Genomic DNA, 7,556 nt, shown 5'->3' on the forward strand with positions numbered 1-7,556 from the left:
TTGGTGTCCTCTTTTCATGCTCATTTAAGCCGGGATTAATCGGTTTCGAAGCCATGCCACGATGCAAAAGGTGATTGTCTCGGGCGTTCGGTTCGGTTTGCTTTGCTCTCGAGACTTTGTCGCGTCGTCTTGAGATGTGTTTTTTTTTCTTTCGTTCTTTTATGTAGCTAATTCCACAAAATGGAGGATTTTCCGATAGATAACGGGAGGAGGAGATACCTATTCGTTTGCAAAGATTGTGGTCCACAGCAATGCGAAGCTGTAAAGGTGCCAGCGTATGAATGAAACATTTAATGCCAAGAACTTTGACAAAGAAATTTCATTTCTTTGCGGTCGTGTTGTCTACAGTGAACCTGAATATTTTCACTATAATATTTAAATTATTCAATCCGCTTGACGCTTTTTAAACAAATTACGAGCTCCCATCGACCTATTGATCCTTTACCTTATTGTTTTAGCAAGCATGACGCAAATTAAATTGTCCAAAACGAATCAAATCGTTTGAAATTCGATTCTCCATCTTCTTAATCGATATTGAGTGTACAACATCATAGCCAACAGGTTATTATTATTCATTTCTGATACAAAAAAGGCACGCTTTCCTGTCTTTCGGACTAGATTGTTTGTTATTAACACGCTATGACACTTGCAAAGCATTATATCGTGGCAGGTTCATGCCTAAAATAAAATCGCCAGACATCAAATAACAGTTTGCGCTAAGCAATTTACCGGTAAATGAAGTTGTTTCCATCCAGTGGCACCTTTAATAAGGGATGATTAGCAATACCGTGACACCGCCACCGTCATCAAAGAGCTGCTGAAAGACGAATCTCTGCCTTCTTATCACACGCAAACACCGCAAAAACCTTCTAGACGGAGTCTTTAGAGACAACATGAGACCACCTCCCACCCGGATCCGATAAGACTAATTCCTAGACCCCCCATACTGGCCACCAATCGTAAACTTATCGGCGCGTAAATGGAAAAGCCTCCTCCTCCGACCTCCAGGCATTCTGTCAGGTGCTCAAGCCGTGCCCAAAGCCCATCGCAGGTTAATTGTCCATCACTATCGATGATCAATGATCGAACAATCACGGCTAAGCGACGAACGAAGTATTATCATGAAAGGCCGCTTCGAACTGTCACGCATGTTGTCCGCAAAAATCAGCTCGCGCAAGCCAATCGCCCAAATGATAAACTTTTTTATCTCTAGCTCCGGGTTCGATTACTCTACGTTCGTGTTCGGATGCGCGTGTTCTCTGAACTGAACAGCAGCAGAGCATCAGCTTGGCCATTTTTATTCAATCCAACCACCCACCATCATCCACGCTTGGTGCTCGCGATACATTTTTTTTTTGAAGTTGCACACCAACACGTGACACCGACAGACGACACCGAAGAGGCACCGGCCAGCAATCGCAATCGCGCTCGCACGATTTTCTTTGATTTATTAAAACAACACTCGAGTGGCGTGGTGTTTGCGCTTCAATCGACGCGCGCACTCTCTAGCGCGTTTGATGGTCAAGCTTGAAGGGGTTTTGCTATTTTTATGGCCACGATTACTCTACGGCCACGGCTCGCTACTGTGTGTCCCCGGGTGGCTCAGAGGGATTCGAAATGCGAGATGCATCGCGAAGCGATCCATTGTGAAGGGGGGGGGGGGGAGAGAGAGTAGCGAATTGGGCCTTTTAAGCCATTGAGCGTAATTAATTTATGGAGCATTTCCCAGTGGAAAACTGTGTGTTGGTCACTTGAGTCAAAAAGGTTAAATCGCTTTAACCATACACCTGATAGTTGAATTTAAATGAATTGAATTGCGTTCGTTTGTTACACCTTGTCTAGAGTGCAATAATCTAGGTCAATAAATGGTGGCAATTTCATCTATTCGATTTTAAACCTTGAAATTCTCGAAAATATTGGAGAACTAATATTCTATTTTGAAAATAGAGTACTGGTTCATTTGAAAAAGATAGAATCTTAACTTAATAATCTTAAAAAAAAGGGGAAATGAATGGATATGTTGTAGATAGTTCTGGTTTTCCAGCATATTATTATCGGTCGTTGCTAAGAAAATAGGGACCAGTAACGCAGTTTTACTGCAACAGTTCGTAAGAAACAGAACGTAAGAAACAGTCTCTAGATTTTTTTGCCATTATATTATATTATGGACAATGAATTAGGAACTAGTCACCGAATACAATCATTCCTTTCCGCTAATTACTCTGCTGTACAATATAACATTACTCAATATTGACCCATTATCGATGATAAAACCAACCGAGAATGTCCTAGGCCCAAGCACAGATCCGAAGATGTGATCTTTATACGCGTGCCAAGCTCCGATTCGACTCTCACCCCCCACATGAAATGCAGATCGTTGAAGCTCCCCAAAAACTAGCACGCGCCAGGCATGGCCACGGATAATGATGTCAAACTCCGATGCTCCGGGCATCTTGGCAAAGTAGCTTACCGGTTTTTGAGGACGGTTCAACCGGTACTGTATCCGTGTTGCTCGGAAATCATTTGAATTATTGATTCACAATTCATAAAGCGAGTGTATCATCGTCGGTTTCCAACGCGAACAATCGTTGTCCAACGTTGTTGTCGAGGCATCAGCCAACCATCCTCCCCGGCGGAAACCCCCCGATCAGGATGGTAATGAACGGTCGTCACAATAGGACGAAAAATCCTGGAGACGACCGAGGACATCGCAACAAAAGAAGTATTTTCTCCTGACGCAGGCCCGGGTATTATCGCTTCTTCCACGAGCATCCACGCGGACAGGCGAGGAGGAAGATGAATGCAAAAGAAGTTGCTGCTGCTGCTGTTGCTGCTGGATGGTGGTTTTGATGGTTGTTAAAATTATGTAAACAATTTTAATCCTTCGCCGCGCCACTCTCCGTCGCTGGACCAGGACGATTTCGTCCGTCCTCTTTGGTTTCGGTTGGCAGGAACCGTGAAACCACCCTGTCCTGATTCCCTTGCCCTGTGGATAAGGCCCCACGTGCGTTCGCGAGTAACAAAAAGCGAAGGAATCACGGAGCTGAATCATCAGCGAGCTGAGCCAAGACGACAGCCGTCGCGAGTCTTTAGAGTCCATTAATAATCGGGAAAATGGAATGGAGAGGAATGGGAAATGATGATGGCGCTGGCCATCGAACTGATGGCGTGTGCCTCCTCGCTCCATGCGGCACTATGGCTATTATCTTGACAGGATTTTAAGGAAACGTCACCGTCACCGTTCACCGGCGAACAGTGACACTGGATTAGGCGCGGATGAAATGGCAACCAAGAGGGCTAATAATAATAATAATTTCTGATTTTCCACCGCGCAAGAGGTTCCGCTCAGGTCCACCAAGGAGCCGGCATCTTAGACTTATGATAGATTGCATGCTGGGTAGCTCCTTAGGGGTTGGGGTATTATCTTGCAGTGGTTCCAGTGTCGATGAGCTGGTAGAGCTTCTTGTGCTGTCTTTCTCCTTCGCTCAGTGTGCTCATGCCCCGTGCTCTATAAGTTAATTATGAGTTTCAATCAAATTTGGGACCCCACGACTCGCTACTTCGGCGAGCAAGGTTTTGTCAACTTCAAAAGCTGGAGGCTCAACACGTCGCCCGGAAAGAAAAAGGGGTTAACTTAATTTTAGCAGCTAATGCTACTTCACCCTTCTAATATTCGATACTTTAGCTTCAAGATGGTTGCGGCTCTCCAAGGAGAGAGAGTGTATGTGTTTGGTGCTTTGTCTTTGTCACGACAGTTTAATTCGATCAAACAGATCAATTTGAACGCATTTTACTTCTAGGAGGCTAAAGGTGTTCATAGAGGGATGCCATTTTAAAGAGCAAGTACAAAGATGACACCGTTGTTGCGATGAAAGAGTTTGAAGAAAATGCATCAACCAAGTGCTACTCTGGGAAGGAGGAGGATAATGTAATTCGTGGTAAGAAGGATGCATTCTTGAGCCAATAAGCTACACTCATTATGCACCAAATAGCTCGTCTTGATGTTCTTGAGAGCTTCAAAAAAATGATACAGCGTTCAGAAGAAGTGCTACCCCTCTGTGTAAGCATCTTAACATCGTTAAAATGATTCATCCAGAGAGCAACGCACTAAGGAAGCCCCAACGGTCTGTACTTCTTAATGAGAAGAATCATCTGCAACGCTCGATGATAGAGATTAGTTGGATCAAAGATCTGGACCGGAAATTCCGTTTTCTTGCTTACTTATGACTCACAACCATTTTGAGCATCGGAATCAGAACAAACAGTTGCGTACGGATGAAAAACTCTAGGAAGTCAGCTCCAGATTCCTTCCGTAAATCCTTCCTAACCCTTTGGTCGGACTAATTGTTTCACGCACCGTTGGTCGCGACTTGGCCGTTTGTCCGGTTACAGCCGGTGGCTTTCCGAAAGTGTGGCTTAAGTGAATTCAATTCCGCGCTTCCTTTACGACCAAACAATGAATCCCTCTCCCCGGTGGACTCGGTTGACTTGACATTCCTTAGCGCTACTCCAAGCGATCCCGATGGAATGCTGCTCGTTGGAAGGAAGCACGCACTCCAGAATGTGCGTCCAGACTTCCCATATTTGATTATGCGATGGTGATTCCACAATGTCCACGATGCGGATCCGGTTGGTCGTCCGGTTGAACACACAACAGGAACTCGCTGGTAATGAGGATGATGGTGCGTGCCACGTTTTTTCTTCACCGTTCTCCCCCTTTTTCTGGCATCACAGGCATCTCTTCTACGCGTAAATAGTCCTTTCGCGACGGAAAGGGGAAGACACTAAATGGGTACTAGCCCACCGACCACCGACGAACCGGAAGGGGACGAGCGTGACCGTCACTGCCACCGTCCGGCGTCTATCCGGCGTCCATGACGGGGAATAATATCCTTTTCTCGCTCAATTACAATCGCAAAAGGCGTGTAAGTCGCAGTCGGTGGTGGACGATGTTTTTCTTTTGGCGCGATGCTGGTACACGCTCATCGTCATCGTCGGTCGTAAATTGACTCACCACGGAAGCCTTAGTTAGTCCGGCCAAAAACGACCATCTACAGCGTCAGTCCGTGCGTCCTTCTGTCCGTACGTCCGTGGTTGGATGGAAGATGAACGGAGGAGATAAATAAAACGGGATTAATTTATAATTAAACGATGATAATTTCCTCCAATCGCCATCGTCTTGCCGTTGCTGGCACTTTGCTGGTGCTATTACTTTCTTAAGAGGGCACCGCTCTTCCGGCAAGGATCTTACGACGATTCGATTCGGTTAAGGGATTGTTCTCGCCAACCGAATGGTGGTGGTGAACCACCTCGTGGCGTGAGGAGAATGAACGAACCAGCAGCAAGTCACCCTCCGAAGCACCGAGAAGGGGTGACCGCGTAGGCAGCTCTTGGCAAGTAGGCAACGCAGATGATTTCGACAGGATCGCTTCCCATGGCCTGCTTAGCGTTGGTTGAGGGTTTATTAAGATGCCGCACACTAGGGCGATCGGGCGGGTCCGACGCTTCCAAATTATGCATCTCACTGCTGCCAAATTGTGTCTTCAGCACCCATTCGGTAACGGGGTTTTTAGTAGTTCTTGAGGTTAAGTTCGGTTCTCCCAACGCGAAGAGGAAGAGCGAAGAAGCATTGAATGCGCCACTCTGGGACCGGTGGCGGTAAAGGATTTTGGTTTCGTGAGAAGCGAAACTTTTTGCGTAAATCGGTCTTACTGTTTCAATCCAACGGGCCCACGGTGGGAAGTAGTTTGTGCATAATCACTTACAGCTTACTATCAGGCATTCACGCGATGGAAGGAGGTCTGTTGCGAGGATGATTTTGGTGTTTTCCGTGGTTAGATAGTTCAATGCTAAGTTTCTCGATACAGTACAGCTACTCGGAATGGCATAATTTAAAGTTATTCTTTCAAGTTTCACTGAATCAATATTCATAGTCTTTCAACTACAAAGATTGGCTAAAAATTCAGTGTAGAGAATGGTAATCGACCTGAAAAGACTTGATCACATCACAATCATCTTGTTACTAGGTCAGTGTACTGTAATATTATTTTTTATTAATTTAGAATCGTCCAGATAGACACCGTTCCTGTCCATATAGATGCACCACGACAGGAGTCTATCATCTAGACTATCGTTCAAATGATGCCTTATCATACGTCACATAGCGAATATAGCTTAGGCTTATCCACAAAATCTACGGATTGGCGATGGACTATTAGCCATTTCATTGTCTTATGAAGAGAATATTAAAGCGCGTTGACAATATTCGATCGATGTTTAATAATGAAATTGAAAATGAAGGAAAAATTCTATCTGGTAAACCGATGAGCAGCTCATAGCTTTAAAAATAAATTCTACAATACCGTTAAATGAGATGTTTTAACGAAACAATATGCCAAAGTAAAAATAAGCAAAAATGAATGAGTAAGATGATACAGGAGTTCGAGAGAGGACTTTAAAATGTATAAGGAACATGAAGCTAACTAAACCTTATCAATAGAATTCTTCTCTAGACCATGCGCTCACCCATAAAGAGTTAAATGATCATAAAAAATATATATACAAGCAATTGTTCAGTGTAAGGTTGGTATTAGTGTGACCACATATCTAGCTGCTGTTCTAGTGACTAATTTACAAATTCAATCTTTAACAAACCGTTACCAAAGCAAATTAGTTCTTGATACTACAATAATATTGTATAACAGCTCATGCACTATACAAACCACTGTTTATTGACAAGCCATTGAACGTGGCAAAATGGAACAAGCTTGTATCAACTGCTCTTGCCAAGTTATTTTTATCTGTTATGATGTTAAAAAATGCTACTCTAAATGCGTTCAGCTTGCAAGAATGTAACCTGCTGAGCGAATCTCAATATAATACACAGTCAGGAAAGAGACGTACACTTTTCTAATACAAGTAAGTTGTAGAACAATTTTATTTCCACCCATTCCACGAACAACTTAAACATTTTTCATTCGATCCAATTGCATGCAATGTGATAAGAATACGATGTTAGTATTGTTGATTGATCCTACGGCATAAGAAATCGACATAAATTTGACTAAATAAACGATTGCTGCGTTATACCACAACTAGCTTCTTCATTTCCCACGTTACCGAACACACAAATAAAACTACTCCCGCCTCCCTTCGAAAGCAAGGTTAATCACCCGCTTTTCTCTGCGAAACATTCCGATCAAACTGATTGCCCCTTTTCCTCTTCCCCCCACCAATTTTCCAAATCATCCACCAGGACTCAGGCGCACCCTTTAACATTCCTCTCCGTAAAAGTTGGTTATGAAAACATAACAAACGAGGCAAATCATAGCCCACCAGCCCCTTGATCATGCTGCTAGTGCTTCCTACATTCCACCACAAACCCCACAAAGCCACACTTCGAAGGTGGAAAATTTCGTTCGTTTTCGTTCGTTCAATTAAATTTCGCTTAAAAACGCATTCCGTTCCGCGTTCGCTCGCTCGAAACATCGTGGACCAAATCGCGGCGAATCGAAAATGAGTAAATTTCGCTTCGAATCCTTCCTTCGAGCCAAGGC

Source organism: Anopheles aquasalis, chromosome 3 (genome assembly GCF_943734665.1).
Source record: "Anopheles aquasalis chromosome 3, idAnoAquaMG_Q_19, whole genome shotgun sequence".
Lineage (NCBI taxonomy): Eukaryota > Metazoa > Arthropoda > Insecta > Diptera > Culicidae > Anopheles > Anopheles aquasalis.